General features: G+C 45.5%; 2 pseudogenes; one reads left to right on the top strand and one right to left on the bottom strand.

The window, feature by feature from the left end:
* Window positions 1–5156: 5156 nt before the first annotated feature.
* LOC108586747 lies at window positions 5157–5474 on the bottom strand (annotated as a pseudogene).
* Window positions 5475–8619: 3145 nt separating this feature from the next.
* Window positions 8620–11429, top strand: LOC101011434 (annotated as a pseudogene).
* Window positions 11430–19079: the final 7650 nt, after the last annotated feature.

Raw genomic sequence — 19079 nt, 5'->3', positions numbered from 1 at the left:
AGCACTGAATTCAGCCCCTAGCAGAATAAAATGGTGTATATATGCATGCAAATTTATAATAATATTAATGATATAAATGCATGCATATATGAAGTTAGAAATGATTTTTTGCAATCTTTTTCTTTTATAATTTCCCACATTTTAAAAATTTTCTACACAGATCATATATCATTTTCATTCTATTAAACTTCATTATCAATTATAATTATAAAACGTTTGTCCACAATAAATGTTGAACAAAAAGGATTTGCCATTAAATCTCAATTAAACATCTCTGGCTGCCAGTGCTCTGCTTAGCTGAAGTTTGACTCTATTAAAAGACAATAAATAAATCCTCAGGCCAGGCGAGGTGACTCATGCCTGCAATCCCAGCACTTTGGGAGGCCGAGGCAGGCAGATCACGAGGTCAGGAGATCTAGACCATCCTGGTTAACGCGGTGAAGCCCCATCTCTACTAAAAATACAAAAAATTAGTCGGGCATGGTGGCACGTGCCTGTAGTCCCAGCTACTTGGGAGACTGAGGCAGGAGAATTGCTTGAACCTAGAAGGCAGAGGTTACAGTGAGCCGAGACCGCATCACTGCACTCCAGCCTGGGCGACAGAGCGAGACTCCGTCTAACAGATAAATAAATAAATAAATCCTCACATTTGTATCATTTAATAGTGGACTTCCACACGTGACTGCCTCCCTTGATCCCTGCAGCACCCCTGTGAGGTACTGAGATGAAGGGAGATCACACAACATAGGGAAGTAGCAGACACACTCACACACACACGCACACAAATGTGCTGTGACCTTGGGTGAATCACGGTCTTCAAGGGCTCCAATATCACACAAGCCCAATGGTGCAACTTTTGATGAACAAGCCGTTACACAGCTTTCTAACTGGGCCTCTTGGCCTCCCTGTGGTCCAGTGGGCACTGGTGGGATTTGGCAAGGCAGCAGGGGAGGAGAGGAGCACCCCAGGGTCCTTGTGAGGGGATGGGGACATCTCATCTCTCATTTGGCTTTCAGAGAAGGCTTCCTGTTGCTGTCCCTGACTAAGTTCTCCCCCTCTTGTTGCCCCACAAACCCGCCCTTCTCAGCCCAACAGTGGGTTTGGCAGTGCGGTGGCATTTCCTTGGAAGAACAAAAGAGAAGACTGTGTCCTGCAAATGCTTCCAGGGTAACTGCCTTCCGTTCCTTCAGTCATTGAATTCATGTGTGATTTCTTTCTGGGGCAGACAGGACACAGAGCGTTCTCTCAGCCTCAGGGCAGAAACTCCAGCTCACAGACACACTGAAAATTCTCGCGAAAGGAGCCGACAGGACCAAGATTAAGGGGGAAGCATCACACTAGACATGTTGGTCATATACACTGGAGGCCAGCCCACTGAAAAGCATTTAGGAAGCAATAATAATAATGATGAAACAGCAACTATTGTTTATTGAACACCTTTTATGTGCCATCCATTATCTCATTTAATTGTCCCATCATCCCTGTGATGGGCAATGTTATACCCATTTTACAGATGATGAAACTGAGACTTAGAAAGGTAAGATGAGAACCTGTTCCAATACCATGTTAGTAAATGGCAGAGTTGAAATTCAAATCCCAGTTATTCTCCCTCCCTTATTAATGTTCAGAACTTACCTAGCATATGGTATTCTCAATGGGGGTTGTTAGAAATAGATGAGTACCTGTGAGTACCCACTAAATGCCAGGCCCTGGCTATGGTGCTTTCAAGTGGCATCTCATTTAACCTTTAGAATAGCCCTTGTGAGATGCATACAGTTCTCATTTTATGAATCAGAAAACTGAGGCTCAGAAGTTTGTCCAACGTTACACTGAGCCAAATAAAGGCCTTTTTAAAGAAAAGCACCCAATGGGAAGAATGAATGAGGAATAACCTGGATGTAGGGATCAGAGTCCCAGAACCCAGAAGGACGGGAGGATGGGGTAGATACTGTCTCCGCTCACAAGAGGCAGCAGGGGGTTGAGGGGGAACTGTGATTTTTGGACAAGCCACCGCCCTGGCCTCAATTTCCTCAGCTGAAAAATGGGGCCACCAATACCTACCATACTGCGTTGTCATGAGGATTAAATGAGATGATGCACACGACGTGCTTAGAGCAATACCTGCTTTCCCTTCCCCTGCTGCTCTCTGTCAGTTGCTCAGCACTCTTGGGGGTGGGTCCTGTAAAACCAGCCTGGCATCCCACCCTACCCCCATCCTGATCTAGCACCAGTGTGTACTAAGAATTTATGGAATGAGGACCAGCTGAGCTCGTACAACTCACTTATCCTCTCTGGGCCTCAGTCTGGACCACCAGGGTGGTGGGGGGCAGGGGGATGCTGGGTGAGACCATCTCTGGGAGCCTCACTAGACCCAGCTAAGCCCCATTCCTGTCTTTTTCCTACCCCCAGCTTCTATTACCTTCGCTCTGAGTCTGAGCACAGGCAGCACACACAGGCTCTGGGGGCTGAAGCAGCTGCCTATTGTCCCAGGAACTGTCCCTGAAGCCTTCTTCAAAGGGATCCCCTCAACATACTCCAAGTGACAGATTCAGCCTTCTTTCTCCCACAGCCCCTAGCAGGGGCCCTCCTGTTCCAGCAGTGGACAGGAAAGTGACTCAGCCCCCACGGCCCCCTCCTCAGACTCACGCACCCACAGCCTTTGCTTTGGAAAAAGGGTGGTTTTCATTTCTTTCCTTTTTTTTCCTCTTCAAGCACTCTTACTTGTTCTGTCCCTGAGCTGTCTCTCCCATGAGCCTCCGTGGTCTGGGCCAGAGGTCTATGGCCAGCCCTTCTCCGTCCTCTCCTGGTGGAGGGTCCCAACAATGGAGCGGGCTGTGTGGCCCTACTGTGAGTAGGGGAAGAGGTGGGCCTCTGGAGGCCCCCACTGGCCCCCTATTATATTGGCTTCTATTAAATTGAAACACATAGCACATCTATTACACAATAAACCACAGCTATTTCATGGATCAAATTAAGTTTTATTTGGGCAAATTACAACCTTTCCTACAGTTGTGCCTTTGTGAGGCCATTCCTTTTTAATAAAAGCAAGCATTTCTGGGGCTGGCCCTCCTGGACCAAAGCACCATGGTGGGTTGGGGACTCAGGCCGGGGCTGGCAATAGGGTGGGAGCGTGTGTGCGTGTGTGAGAGAGATGGGAATTCTCGGGGCCCCTCTTGGGAATAGATTTGGCCTCCTCCTCCCCCTGCCTCCCCATCCTGAGGTTGCCATGGGAATCTGCAGAGAACTTCTCATTAAACAAGAAAAAAGCAGCAGCAGCAGCAGGAAGGCATTTCCCGGAATCTGGGAGGAAGCATGAGTCACCGGCCTGCTAAGTGAGCCCTGCGTGGCCACTGCGGCCCCAGCCCAGGAGGCCTGGAGTGCAGGGCCAGCCATCAGAGCTGCACCAGGCCAGCCCGCATAGACACGCCCGCTGCCCAGGCTGACGCAGGCTCCAGGAATGCAAACAAAGCTGGGTGGAGGGGCCTTCCGAGGGCCAGGGCACTGGGCCAGGAAGGAGGCAGCAGGCCTGCAGGAGAGGCCTGCGGAGGGGCCTCGGGCCTCAGACAAGCCCCTCTCTGGTGTCCTTGGAGCCCAGGATACCTGGCTGGTAAGGCTTCTAACTCTGGGTGTGACCTGGCCTAGCACTGCCAGCTCTGGCCTTCAGGCTCCTTGTAGGGCAGGGACAGGGGTTGCTCCTAGATCAGAGGTTCTCAAAGTTGGTCCCTGGACCAGCAGCATCAGCAGCACCTGGGAACTTGAGAGAAGTGCAGATCCTCGGCTCCCCACTACAGACCTACTACATCGGAAACCTTGGGGTGCAGCCCAGCGATCTGTGATTAACAAGCCCTCCAGGCAATTCTGATGCATGCTGAAGTTTGAGGACCACTGCATGCAATAATCTGGGGGCCAATATCAAACCCACATCTGCTAAAAAGTCATTCAACAAAGTGAGATCTAAGGTTCAAGTAGCGCTCACTGTGTGCCAGGTACTGAGCTCACTGCTTTGTGTATACTAACTCATTGAATCCTCAAGCCAACCCACTGAGGTCAGGTTCTGTGATAACTTCTCCATTTTACAGGTGATATAAATGCTGCTTTTTCACCAGAAGCCACAGTTCTGGGATCTCAGAAGTGATGGATGATGCTAGGCCCAACTCATAGATTGGCCCATGCCGGCTAACTAGTACGGTAGCTGGCTGGCCATTCCCTGGGTAACTTGTCTTAAAATGCCCTTCAGAAGCTGTCCTGCCACCTAAGAGGTGGAGCAGTGGGGAGAACCCTCACTCCAGAACTGGAGAATCAGGCAAGTGGAGTGAAAGAAGCAAGAAGAGGCCTGAAGGAAGTGAGGCCTGAGAGAGATTCAGGGTCCCATAGAGAACTGCTTCTCCAAATGTGGTCCCTGGCGCAGCAGCATCAACAATGCCTGGGAGCCTATTAGAAATGCAGAATCGTGGACCCTACTCAAGACTTGCTGAGTCTGAATCTACATGTTAATAAGATCCCCAGGGATTTGTGAGCACATTCAAGTTCAAGAAGTCCTGGGTGAGGCACACGGGCAGATCCCCGACCCCTTCCCACTACAGGATCACGGGGATCTGGGATCTGCGCCATGCTCAGTCCAGCTCCATGGGGGGCTCTGGCTCCCTCATTGGCACAAGCATCCCCTCGGTTAACCCTGGAACTTGAGGTCACTGGAGGAAGCCTCCAGTTCTTAAAACCCCACAGCCAAACTAGTACAGTGAGTGGGAGGCTCTCACCCTTCTGAGTCGCCACTTCCCAAGGTAGAGGATCTTCACTTCCTTTATTTCTTTTCCTAGAATGTGGGCTCTGGGTTCTAACCCAGGCTCTGCCACTTACTGACTGTGATCCTGGAAGTTGCTAAACTTCTCTGCACCTTGGTTTTCCTTTTCTGTAATATGGAGGTAACACGTTTTCTTTTCTTTTTCTTTTTCTTTTTTTTTCAGATTTGTATTTCCTTTTTATTGTATATATTACCAACAAAATCCTGACCTGGGAATCAAAAATTTAATATAACCTCAGTTGAACACCATTAAATAAGCTAAATCACAGAGTAATACTGGAATGTTATCCAAATTAATAAAGTAGGCAAATGGCCAATTATTACATTCCCTATTTCAAAAAAGAGGCATTAAGCATTCATGTCATAAGTTTATTAACAAACATATCTAGTATGCCATATGAGTTAGAGTTTGATCGATTTCCAGAGGCTGTATCTCTTAAAATGCTCTTCATATCTGTTAAATGGATGAACTGAAACATCCTTATGATTTAAGCAGTTGGTGTCTTACTCTAAGGAAGGGTGCAGCAAATGCAGATCCAAAGTACAAACACATCTTAACTAGCAACGCCCACTTGTTTTCCACTGAAAATGGCGAATTCTTCCCAGGGCCCTCCTCATAATGGCTCCTATGGACCACAGAGGTTGTGAACCTCTGGATGCTCTGACCCAACATAGTGCTGCTGGAAGCTCTACGAAAGGCGCAGAGACCGAGGACGGATGAAATGGCGGCATCTCACCAAGACCTTGTTTTCATGACCTTGTTCCCGTGCTCCGAGGTAACACATTTTCTAGATCATACCTTTTCTTGGTGCATATATCTAAGCAAATATATACATCATGCTTAGAAGAGTGGTTGGCACATAACGCCATTAACATTCATCACTTGCTGTCAGTCTTTTGTCTTTCCCTCCTCTGGGTGACCCTTGGGCTGGGGTGGGATGAAAGGAAGGTGGTGCTGACCTGTGAGGAGTCAGAGAAAGCAGTGCAAAGGCAGGGATACTGGACTGGAGGTGACTCCTGTAGCGGGAAGAAGGAAATGTGTTTGTATGACACTGGGGTATGCCAGGCTCAGTGCCAGGCACTTTCTTCCCTTCCACAGTTATACCAGGATAGTGCTGTTATTTTATAATCTTACAGATGGGGACTGAGGCCCCAGAAGGGCAGTGACCAGGCCAAGGTATTGCAGTTAGTGAGGGGTGGAGCTAGTGCTTGGTGGGTCTGCCTGGCCAGCTTAACCTCAGCCACCCTCATGTGCCCCATGCTTCCTCCTCCCCTGCAACCCAACTCAAGCCCTAGAGGGGGATCCAGGAGGCCAGGGCTGGCAGAGGAACAGGGAGTCTGAGAGGTCTTGGGCATGAAGCCTGTGGCTCCTTCCCTAGGGCCCTGGTTTCCCCTGGTTGGGCCTCCTTTTTGCAGGGCAGCGGGACAGGTCTACTGAATGGACCTATCATGGGTTTGGCTCCTCCTGGCTTTGCTTCCCCTGCACTTTCTGTCCCTCTGTCCCATGACTGGGAGGCATGACTGGGAGGCAGGCCTTTGGCAGATACGTTAAAACACCAGCAGGGGGTACTTCTGGTTTCAGCTCTGATGTATAAAGAGCTTGGAAGTTGTCACACCCATCCTCACACCATGAAATAAGTTGAACAAACTGAAAGTCAACAATGTTTCTTAATTCTCATCAGAGAATTAAAGTCACAGGGCAAACTGCCACTCTGAAATCTGGGGAGATGAGTGAATACAGCCAAGATCAGCTTACTTGAAGCAGAAACCACTGGAGCCAGGAACTGTTGGGAACACTTGAATAGTAATTTTGATGAATTTCTGGAAATTAAGAATGAACTTGTTTGAAAATTAAAAACTTCTGGGGGCCTAGTTGTAGGTCTCCCTTCAATACTTAAGTGGGTTTTACCTCCAGGAACCCGACCAGACTGACACTGGGAAGATCAGAGAGAAAAAAAAAAAACCCCTGTTCCAGACAGAAAGAGTGGAAAAATCACCATTTGAAATACCCCTAGAGCTTTCTCAGTGAAAAAGGCCAGCCCTCCGGAGAAATTACTTTATCAGAGCCTTGTCTGACTGGGGCAATTAGACAACTCAACCCCTTCCATCCTTCCTGTCTGTCTTACTTAAGGAGAAGGGAAAAAATAATGGGGCCAAAAAATGCTTCTGAAGGTCACAGCCCAGGGGCTCAGGCCAACTAAAAAACTAAGATTTAACAATAAGAGTATAGAATGCCTCCTCTCCCCAACATTTTATTTCCACCACCACAACAGGTCTTCAGTATAATAACAATGAATTACAACTGAAACAGCTATAAGACACAGACTCTTTAAGAAGAAGTTCTTAGGGAAACCCAAAGTTAACCATGGAGAAAAAAACAAACCAAGGAAATTAAAGGAAAGCAAAGCCTTTGGCACCTATAGCTATAGCAAAGCCTTTGGCACCTTTAGCTATAGCAAATCTTAAACACAGCTCAGCTCTAGTAAGATTAAAATAAAAACCCAGGCTAAACATGGTGGCTCATGCCTGTAATCCCAGCACTTTGGGAGGCCGAGGTAGGTGAATCACTTGAGGTCAGGGGTTCCAGACCAGCCTGGCCAACACAGCAAAACCTCATCTCTACTAAAAATACAAAAATTAGCCAGCCATAGTGGTGGGTGCCTGTAATCCCAGCTATTCAGGAGGCTGAGGCAGGAGGATCACTGGAACCCGGGAGGCAGAGGTTGCAGTGAGATGAGATCACACCCCTGCACTCCAGCCTGGGTGACAAAAGTGAGACTCTGTCAAAAAAAAAAAAAAAAAAACTACCCCCCCCACACACACATTAAAAAAACAAACAAACAACAACAACAAAAAATCCAAAAAACAATAATCAGAATTAGCTGGGCATGGTGGTACACGCCTGTAATCCCAGCTACTTGGGAGGCTGAGGCAGAAGAATTGCTTGAACCTGGGAGATGGAGGTTGCAGTGAGCCTGATTGTACCATGGCACTCCAGCCTGGGCAACAAGGGTGAAACTCCACCTCAAAATAAATAAATAAATAAATAAGAAACAAGTGCAGTGAATAGAAAATAATTACAAACATGGTAGATATTAATCCAACTATATCAATAATCACTTTAAATACAAATGCTATAAATGTACCAATTAAAAATAGGCTGTCAGAGGAATAAAAAAAAGCTATCTGTTGTCTACAAGAAGCCACTTTAACTATAAAGGTTAAAAGTAAAGAGACAAAATCTAACACTTGTTCATGACAAAACTCTCAAGAAAGTAGGAACAAAGGAGAATTTCCTCAACTTGTAAAGAATATTTGTAAAACTTTAGCGCTAACATCATGCTTAATAGTGAGAAATTAGATACCTTCCAGTGAAGGTCAGAAACAAGCCAAAGATGTCCCCTCTCACCACTCCTATTCAACATCATACTAGAATTTCTAGCTAATGTAATAAGATAAGAAAAAGAAAGAAAAGGTCTATAGATTAGGTAGGAAGAAATAAAGCACTCTTTATTCACAGATGGCATGATAGTCTATGGAGAAAATCTCAAAGAACTTCAAAAGAACGACTAGAACAAATAGCAAAGTTTCAAGATACAAAGTTAATATACAGCACTGGGCGTGGTGGCTCATGCCAGTAATCCCAGCACTTTGGGAGGCTGAGGTGGTGGATCACCTGAGGCCAGGAGTTCGAGACCAGTCTAACCAATATGGTGAATCCCCATCTCCACTAAAAATACAAAAATTAGCCAGGTATGATGGCCGGTGCCTGTAGAACCAGCTACTCAGGAGGCTGCGACAGGATAATTGCTTGAATCCTTTTAGCAGAGGTTGCAGTGAACCGAGATTGAGCCACTGCACTCCAGCCCGGGCGACAGAGCAAGGCTCCCTCTCAAAAAATAAAAGAAAGTTAATAACAGAAGTCCATTGCTTTCATAGATACCAGCAATGAACAACAACAATTTGACATTAAAAATGCAATAACACTTACCAAAAAAAAAAGGAAAAAAGAAAAGAATTTTTTATGTATAAATATAACAAAATGTGTACACGAGCTACACAAGGAAATGATAAAACTAATGAAAGAGATCAACCATCTAAAGAAATGGAGTGCGCAGGAGCGGAAGTGCCCAATGGTGAAGGCAACCCGGCCTCCCCTCCCGTCCCTGCTCTGCCCACCTGGTCCCCGGAAGTCTGTGAGTGACTTGGCCGCCTTTGATGCTGGGTCCTGGAGCTCTTCGTTGGTCCGCAGCCTTTGTCAGTCGTCCTTGCGGGCCAGCTTGAGGCGCAACATAGGCCCAGGAGCCTCAGAGGAGGAAGAGGAGGAGGAGGAAGCTGCTGCAGGAGGCCCATGTCATCCATCTTACTGAGGAGCTGTCAGGGCCGGGCGGCCTCCCGCCTCCCACCACCCCACGTCGCTGCCCTGAGGGGTAACCTGGGGGATCGTGCTGGTCTCCGTCGCAGGGCTGACGAGCCCCGTGAATGTTCCATTTAGCTGCCGCACACCCGCCTATCCGGTGTACCTTCCTTCAGAGGCCATCACCTCAGCCGTTGGCCTGTGAGGCGGGAGCGCTGGCACACAGTGGCTACGGTGGCGCCATGTTTGGTGGTCACGGGACCTCAGGACCTTCCTGCGCGCTCCTGGCACTCATCTCCCCACCTTGGCAACGACTCCGTAGTCAAGTCCTCCAAGGACAAGAACAAGAAGCTGCAGGAAGGCAGCCCCGTATACAGCCCCGCTGAAGAGGCGCCAATGAAGTCTGTGGGGCAGAGGGTCCTGGACAGGCTGAAGCACTATTACCACGGCTTCTGCCTTCTCTGGACCGCCACCAAGATAGCCACACACACGCTCTGGAGGATTCTCAGTGGCCACATGCTGACCAGCTGGGAGCACAGGCAGTTTGTCCGTGTCTGTGCTGACCTCTTTTGCCTGGTCCAGCTCCTGATCTTTGCGGTGGTGCTTTTCATGGAGTTGCTGTTGCTCATGGTAGTGAAAATCTTTTCCAACATGTTGCTGTCCACATTTGAGACCCAGTCCATCAAGGAGGAGAGACCGAAGAAGCAGCTATGGGGGAACTGGAACTGGCTAAATTTCTCCAGGACACCATCGAGGAGATGGCTGTGAAGAACAAAGAAGTGAAGGGGAGGACTGCCAAAGACTTCTCCATGTTTTTCCAGAAGATCTGAGAGACAGGAAAGACTTAACAGCAAAGAAATCATGCGCTTTCCCAAATTATTTGAGGATGAGCTGACCCTGGATAACCTCACCTGCCAGCAGCTGGTGGCATTGTGTGAGCTGCTGGATCTCCAGGCCATAGGCACCAACAACTTCCTATGCTTTCAGCTCACCATGAGGTTGAGGTCCATAAAGGCCAACAATGAGCTGATTGCTGAGGAAGGGGTGGACAGCCTGAATATCAAGGAACTGCTGTCGACATGTAGAACTCGAGGGATGTGGGCCCTCTGGGTTTCAGAAAACCATCTGAGGAGCCTGCTGAAGCAGTGGCTGGATATGCATTTGCATCAAGAGATCCCCATATCACTGCTGTCATTGTCCCGAGCTATATACCTCCCAGACACCCTCTCTCCTACTGACCAGCTCAAATCCACCTTGCAGACTCTTCCAGAGATAGCGGCGGAGGGAGCCCAGGTGAAAGTGGCCAAGGTTGAGGGCGAGCAGGTGGACAACAAAGTGAAATTGGAGGCTACATTACAGGAGGAGGTGGCCATCCAGCAGGAGCACAGGGAGAATGAGCTGCAGAAGCTATCCCAAGAAATGAAATGGAAGAAGCCACCCCTGAGAGGCCAGTGGCAGACCAGCAGCCAGAAGTGCCTGATGTGATCCTGCCCTCAGAGGCCCTGAAGGACACTGTCCCTGTGCTGGGGATCTTGAAGGAAGAGAAAATAACCAAAGAAGAAATGGGTGTACTTAGTGACTCGTGTTCTAAACTGAAGGAGCAAAATAAGTCCCTAACCAAGGAGAAGGAGGAGCTGGAGCTACTGAAGGAGGACGTCCAGGACTATAGTGATGACTTGCAAGAGATCAAGAAGGAAGTTTCTAAGATCAGCAAAGAAAAATATGTGGAAAAATCTAAAGCCAGCAAGACACTGACAAAGAGAGTTCAGCAGATGATCTGGTGGATAGACAGCTTGATCACACAGCTGGAGATGGATCAGAGGCCTGGCAAGCTGGGCCAGGCAGAGGGCTCAGGGGGAGCGGGAGAGAAAGTCATCAGTATCACCGAGCTCATCAGCACCATGAAGCAAATCAAGAACATTCCAGAAAACAAGCTGATCAGCTTGGCCTCAACACTGGATAAAAATTAAAATGGCAAGGTCAATATTGACAACCTCATTAAGGTGATTGAGCTGGTGGACAAAGAAGATGTTCACATCTCTATCAGTCAGGTAGCTGAGATAGTGGCAATGCTGGAGAAGGAGGAGAGGTGGAGAGGAAGAAGAAGGCTAAGGGAAAGACTGAGGAGGAGGCTGCAGAAGTGAAGAATTAGGGCTGGTCTTGGCTCTCAGGCATGTTGGTGGCCCTGCAGGTGTCTGCCTCCATCCTGCTTCACTAGCTGTTGTGGTAATGACCATAATAGTGATCACTTTGAGGTGATTTTTTTTTTTTTTTTTTTTAGTACTAGAAGAAATAAATTTTATTTATTTATTTATTTATTTATTTATATTATACTTTAAGTTCTAGGGTACATGTGCACAATGTGCAGGTTTTTTACATATGCATACATGTGCCATATTGGTTTGCTGCACCCATTAACTTGTCATTTACATTAGGTATTTCTCCTAATGCTATGCCTCTCCCATCCCTCCACCCCATGACAGGCCCCGGTGTGTGATGTTCTCTGCCCTGTGTCCAAGTGTTCTCATTGTTCAATTCCCACCTACAAGTGAGAACATGCAGTGTTTGGTTTTCTGTCCTTGTGATAGTTTGCTCAGAATGATGGTTTCCAGCTTCATCTATGTCGCTACAAAGGACATGAACTCATCCTTTTTTATGGCTGCATAGTATTCCATGGTGTATATGTGCCACATTTTCTTAATCCAGTCTATCATTGATGAACATTTGGGTTGGTTCCAAGTCTTTGCTATTGTGAATAGTGCCGCAATAAGCATACATGGGCATATGTCTTTATAGTAGCATGATTTATAATCCTTTGAATATATATCCAGTAATGGGATTGCTGGGTCAAATGGTATTTCTAGCTCTAGATCCTTGAGGAATTGCCACACTGTCTTCCACAATGGTTGAACTGGTTTACACTTCCACCAACAGTGTAAAAGCACTCTTATTTCTCCACATCCTCTCCAGCACCTGTTTTTAATGCTTTACTTCCAACTACGTGGTCAATTTGGAATAAGTGTGATGTGGTGCTGAGAAGAATGTATATTCTGTTGATTTGGAGTGGAGAATTCTGTAGATGTCTATTAAGTCTGCTTGGTGCTGAGTTCAAGTCCTGAATATCCTTGTTAACCTTCTGTCTCGTTGATCTGTCTAATATTGACAGTGGGGTGTTAAAGTCTCCTATTATTATTGTGTGGGAGTCTTAGTCTCTTTTTAGGTCTCTTGGGACTTGCTTTATGAATCTGGGTGCTCCTGTATTGGGTGCATATATAGTTAGGATAGTTAGCTCTTCTTGTTAAATTGATCCCTTTACCATTATGTAATGGCCTTCTTTTGATCTTCTTTTGATCTTTGTTGGTTTAAAGTCTGTCTTATCAGAGACTAGGATTGCAACCCCTACTTTTTTTTTTTGCTTTCCATTTGCTTGGTAGATCTTCCTCCATCCCTTTATTTTGAGCCTATGTGTATCTCTGCACATGAGATTGGTCTCCTGAATATAGCACACTGATGGGTCTTGACTCTTTATCCAATTTGCCAGTCTGTGTATTTTAATTGGGGCATTTAGCCCTTTTACATTTAAGGTTAATGTTGTTATGTCATTATGATGTTAGCTGGTTATTTTGCCTGTTAGTTGATGCAGTTTCTTCCTAGCATAGATGGACTTTACAATTTGGCATGGTTTTGCAGTGACTGGTACTGGTTGTTCCTTTCCATGTTTAGTGCTTCCTTCAGGAGCTCTTGTAAGGCAGGCCTGGTGGTGACAAAATCTCCAGCATTTGCCTGTCTGTAAAGGATTTTATTTCTCCTTTACTTATGAAGCTTAGTTTGGCTGGATATGAAATTCTGGGTTGAAAATTGTTTTCTTTAAGAGTGTTGAATATTGGCCCCCACTCTCTTCTGGCTTGTAGAGTTTTTGCCGAGAGATCTGCTGTTAGTCTGATGGGCTTCCCTTTGTGGGTAACCTGACCTTTCTCTCTGGCTGCCTTAGCCTTTTTTCCTTCATTTCAACCTTGGTGAATCTGACAATTATGTGTCTTGGGGTTGCTCTTCTCGAGGAGTATCTTTGTGGTGGTCTCTGTATTTCCTGAATTTGAATGTTGGCCTGCCTTGCTAGGTTGGGGAAGTTCTCCTGGATAATAACCCGAGAAGTGTTTTCCAGCTTGATTCCATTCTCCCTGTCACTTTCAGGTACACCAATCAAATGTAGATTTGGTCTTTTCACATAGTCCCATATTTCTTGGAGGCTTTGTTCATTTCTTTTTACTCAGAACTTCTCTTCTCGCTTCATTTCATTAATTTGATCTTCAATCACTGATACCCTTTCTTCCACTTGATTGAATTGTCTAGTGAAGCTTGTGCATGCATCACGTAGTTCTCGTGCTGTGGTTTTCAGCTCCATCAGGTAATTTAAGGTCTTGTTTACACTGCTTATTCTAGTTAGCCATTCGTCTAATCTTTTTTCAAGGTTTTTAGCTTCCTTGTGGTGGGTTCGAACATCCTCCTTTAGCTCGGAGAAGTTTGTTACTACTGACTTTCTGAAGCCTACTTCTGTCAGCTCGCCAAAGTCATTCTCTGTCCTTCTTTGTTCCATTGCTGGTGAGGAACTGCGATCCTTTGGAGGAGAAGGGGTGCTCTGGTTTTTTTTTTTTTTTTTTTTTTTTGAGATGGAGTCTCACTTTGTCACCCAGGCTGGAGTGTGCAGTGGTGCAATCTCAGCTCACTGAAAGCTCTGCCTCCTGGGTTAATGCCATTCTCCTGCCTCAGCCTCCTCAGTAGCTGGGACTACAGGCGCCTACCACCACGCCTGGCTAATTTTTTGTATTTTTTAATAGAGATGGGGTTTCACTGTGTTAGCCAGGATGGTCTCGATCTCCTGACCTTGTGATCTGCCTGCCTTGGCCTCCCAAAGTGCTGGGATTACAGGCGTGAGCCACTGTGCCTGGCCGATGCTCTGGTTTTTATAATTTTCAGCTTTTCTGCTCTGGCTTCTCCTCAACTTTGTGGTTTTATCTACCTTTGGTCTTTGATGATGGTGACCTACAGATGGGGTTTTGATGTGGATGTCCTTTTTGTTGATGTTGATGCTATTCCTTCCTGTTTGTTAGTTTTTCTTCTAACAGGTCCCTCAGCTGCAGGTCTGTTGGAGTTTGCTGGAGGTCCACTCCAGACCCTGCTTGCCTGGGTATCACCAGTGGAGGCTGTAGAACAGCAAATATTGCAGAACAGCAAATATTGCCACCTGATCCTTCCTCTGGAAGCTTCATCTTAGAGGGGCACCCGGCTGTATGAGGTGTCAGTCGGCCCTACTGGGAGATGTCTCCAAGTTAGGCTACACAGGGGTCAGGGACCCACTTAAGGAGGCAGTCTGTCCGTTCTCAGAGCTCAAACACTGTGCTGGCATCCCATTACTGGGTATATACCCAAAGGATTATAAATCATGCTGCTATAAAGACACATGCACACATATGTTCATTGCGGCACTATTCACAATAGCAAAGACTTGGAATCAACCCAAATGTCCATCAGTGACAGACTGGATTAAGAAAATGTGGCACATATACACCATGGAATACTATGCAGCCATAAAAAAGGATGAGTTTGTGTCCTTTGTAGGGACATGGATGCAGCTGGAAACCATCATTCTCAGCAAACTATCGCAAGAATAGAAAACCAAACACTGCATGTTCTCACTCATAGGTGGGAAGTGAACAATGAGATCACTTGGACTTGGGAAGGGGAACATCACACACTGGGGCCTATTATGGGGAGGAGGAAGGGAGGAGGGATTGCATTAGGAGTTATACCTGATGTAAATGACGAGTTGATGGGTGCTGACGAGTTGATGGGTGTAGCACACCAACATGGCACAAGTATACATGTGTAACAAACTTGCATGTTATGCACATGCAGAACTTAAAGTATAATAATAATAATAATAATGAAAGATTGAGGCTCAGCTAGGAGAGGAATGAACATCACTCAAAGATAGATAAAGTGACATATGAGACTTTGTACTATATTAGGGTAAGAGCTAGCTGTTTTCAGTTACAAGAGGAAGTATTACATAGATGGAAGCATAACTATGTACTTGCAAATTAAATGTGTTCTAAAAAAAAAAAAGAAAGAAAATGTGGCACATACATACCATGGAATACTATGCAGCCATAAAAAAAGAATGAGTTCATGTTCTTTACAGGGACATGGATGATGCTGGAAACCATCATTCTCAGCAAACTATCTCAAGAACAGAAAACCAAACACTGTATGTTCTCACTCATAAGTGGGAGCTGAACAATTAGAATGCATGGCCACAGGAAGGGGAACATCACTCAGGGGCTGGGGTGCTAGGGGAAGGATAGCATTAGGAGAAATACCTAATGTCGATGATGAGTTGATGGGTGCAGCAAACCACTATGGCACATGTATACCTATGTAACAAACCTGCGCGTTCTGCACATGTATCCCAGAACTTAAAGTATAATATATATATAATATTATATATAAATAATATTATATATATACGTGTGTGTGTGTATGTGTGTGTGTGTGTGTATATATAAAAACACTGTACTGGGAGAACCACTGCTCTCTTCAGAGTTGTCAGACAGGGACGTTTAAGTCTGCAGAAGTTTCTGCTGCCTTTTGTTAAGCTATGCCCTGCCCCCAGAGGTGGAGTCTACACAGACAGGTGGGCCTTGTTGAGCTGTGGTGGGCTCCATCCAATTTGAGCTTCCAGGCCGCTTTGTTTACCTACTCAAGCCTCAGCAATGGCGGACACCCCTCCCCCATCCAGGGTTGCTGCCTCACAGTTTGATCTTGTACTAGCAGTGAGCAAAGCTCTGTGGGCGTGGGACTCGCTGAGCCACACGCAGGATATAATCTCCTGGTGTGCTGTTTGCTAAGAGCATTGGAAAAGCGCAGTGTTTAGGTGGCAGTGTCCCAATTTCCCCGGTACAGTCTGTCATGGCTTCCCTTGGGTAGGAAAGGGAAATCTCTGACTCCTTGCATTTCCCAGGTGAGGCGGGTGTGCCTTCCCTGCTTCGCCGCTCTCTGTGGCTGCCCACTTCTGACCAGTCCCAAATGAGAGATGAACCAGGTACCCCAGTTGGAAATGCAGAACACCCATCTTCTCTTGCATCGGACACAAGGGAGCTGCACACCAGAGCTGTTACTATTCGACCATCTTGGAATGCCCCTCGAGGTGATTCTTAATGGCAAGTCTAATACTTTGTCTGAAATAAGTCAGAAGCTTCCATTAAAAAAAAAAAAGAAGGCCGGGTGTGGTGGTTCACGCCTGTAAGCCCAGCACTTTGGGAGGCCAAGGCAGGTGGATCACGAGGTCAGAAGATCGAGACCATCCTGGCTAACACAGTGAAACACCGGGCTTACTAAAAATACAAAAACACCACGGGCGCGGGTGGCGGCAATCTGTGGTCCCAGCTACTCGGGAGGCTGAGGCAGGAGAATGGCGCGTGGAACCCGGAGGCGGAGCCAGAAAGAGCCAAGACGCACCACTGCACTCCAGCCTGGGTGACAGGAGCCAGATTCCCACTCAAAAAAAAAAAAAAAAAAGAAAAAGAAAATGGAGAGATATTCCATATTCATGGATAGCAAAATTCAATATCATTAAGATGACTCTTCCCAACTTGTTCTATAGATTCAATGCAAACCCAATTAAAATCTCAGTGAATTATTTTTTGATATTAACAGAACAGTCAACATAATTACTGAAAAGGAAGTCAGAGGACTGACATTACTTGACTTCAAAGCTTACTATAAATCTACAGTAATGAAGACAGTGTGATATTCATGAAAGAATAGACAAACAGGTCAATGGAACAGAATAGAAGGTCCAGAAATAGACCCATGTAAATATAGTGAACTGATCTTTGACAAGGGACCAAAGGTAATTCAATGGAGAAAAGGTAGTCTTTTCAACAAATGGTGCTAGAACAACTGGGCATCCATGTGCAAAAAAAAAAAAAAAAAAAAAGTCTAGACATAGACCTTTATACTTTTCATAAAAGTTAACTCAAAATAGATCATAGACCTAAATGTAAAACATAAAACTATAAAGTTTCCATAAAATAAGAGAAAATCTAGGTAACTCTGGGTTGACAATGAGTTTTCAGGAAAAAACACCAAAACTATGAACCATGGAAGAAAAAATATCTAAGTCGGACTTCATTAAAACTAAAAACTTTTGTTATGCAAAAAACACTGTTAAGAGAATGAAAAGACAAGCCACAGACTGGGAGAAAATATTTGCAAGACACATAGCTGATAAAAGACTTGTATTCAAAATACATGAAGCCAACCTGGGCAGTATGGCGAAACCCTATCTCTACAAAAAATACAAAAATTAGCTGGGCATGGTGGTGCATGCCTGTATTCTCAGCTACTCTAGGAGGCTAAGGCAGGAGGATTGCTTGAGCCCAGGAGGTGGAGACTGCAAAGAGCTGTGATCACTGCCACTGCACTCCAGCCTGGGTGACAGAGTGAGTCCCTGTCTCAAAATATATATATGAAGAACTCTTAAAATGTAACAATAAGCAGACCGTCCAATTTTTAAATGGCAGAAGATCTGAATAGACACTTCACCAAAGAAGATATACAGATGACAAACATACATATAAAAAGATGATCAACCTAAGTTATCAGTAAGGAATTGCTCATTGAAATAACAATGAGATACCACTGCAGATTTATTAGAATGGCCAAAATCCAAACTGACAATACCACATGCTAGCCAGGATGTGGAGAAACAGGAACTGTCTTCATTGCTGATGGTAATGCAAAATGGTACAGCCACTCTGGAAGACAATTTGGCAGTGTCTCACAAAGCTAAACGTGCTCTTACTACACAATCCAGCAGTCACACTCCTAGGGACTTATCTGGTTGAGTTGAAAACGTATGTCCACATAAAAACCTTCACACATGAGTGTTTATAGAGCAGCTTTGTCCGTGATTACCCAAAAGTGGAAGCAATCAAGATGTCCTTCAATAAGGGAGTGGATAAACTGTGGTACACCTCAACAATGGAACATTATTCAGCGGTAAACAGAAATGAAGTATTAAGCCATGAACAGACATGGAGGAAGCTCAAATGCATGTTATTGCACTTCTTAGCCAAAGGCCAAGAAGCCATTCACATGCCTATTACTAAGTGAAAGAAGTCAGTCTGAAAAGGCTACGTACTGTATGATTCCACCTGTTCCAGAAAAGATAAAACTAAAGACTAAAAAATTTAATGATGTCCAAAGGTTTAGGGGTAGGGATGAATAGGTGAGGCAAAAGGATTTTGGGAGCAGTGAAGCCATTCTGTTATAATACTGTAATGTTGGATACATGACATGCATCTGTCAAAACCCACAGAACTGAACCACACACAGAGGGAACCCTAATGTAAACTGTGTACTTCAGTTAATATGCATCAATATTGGTTCATTCGTTGCAAAAAATGTACCACACTCATGCAAGATGTTAATATTGGAACTTTGTATTCTTTGCTTAATTATTCTCTAAAATTGCTACTAAAGAATAATGCCTATTAATTTAAAAAAAAAAAAAAAGCAAGGCAGCTCTTCAGAGTTCCATGTCCTTAGACAGTGACCACCGGCTAGCTGTATGTGGCATCCAGGCAACATCTGGAGGCTTTAGTATCTGACAGAGATCAAGTCATTGTTTAAGGGACAGGGCCTCTGGAGCCTGACAGACATGTGATATAATCCTGACTCTGTCACTCACCTGCTGTGTGACCTTGGTTCACTCACTAAACCTCTCTGAGCCTCAGGTCTAGGTCTCTCATCTGTAAAGTAGGGGCAATAATAGTAACTATCTTGTGGGTAGGGTGTTACAAAGATGAAATAAGACATTCCATGGAAAGTGCTTCAAATACTCCCTGGCTAGAGGTAAGA

Source organism: Papio anubis, chromosome 7, assembly GCF_008728515.1.
Source record: "Papio anubis isolate 15944 chromosome 7, Panubis1.0, whole genome shotgun sequence".
NCBI classification, from domain to species: domain Eukaryota; kingdom Metazoa; phylum Chordata; class Mammalia; order Primates; family Cercopithecidae; genus Papio; species Papio anubis.
The sequence above is the reverse complement of the archived record's forward strand: the minus strand, read 5'-3'. Positions and strand labels throughout refer to the sequence as shown.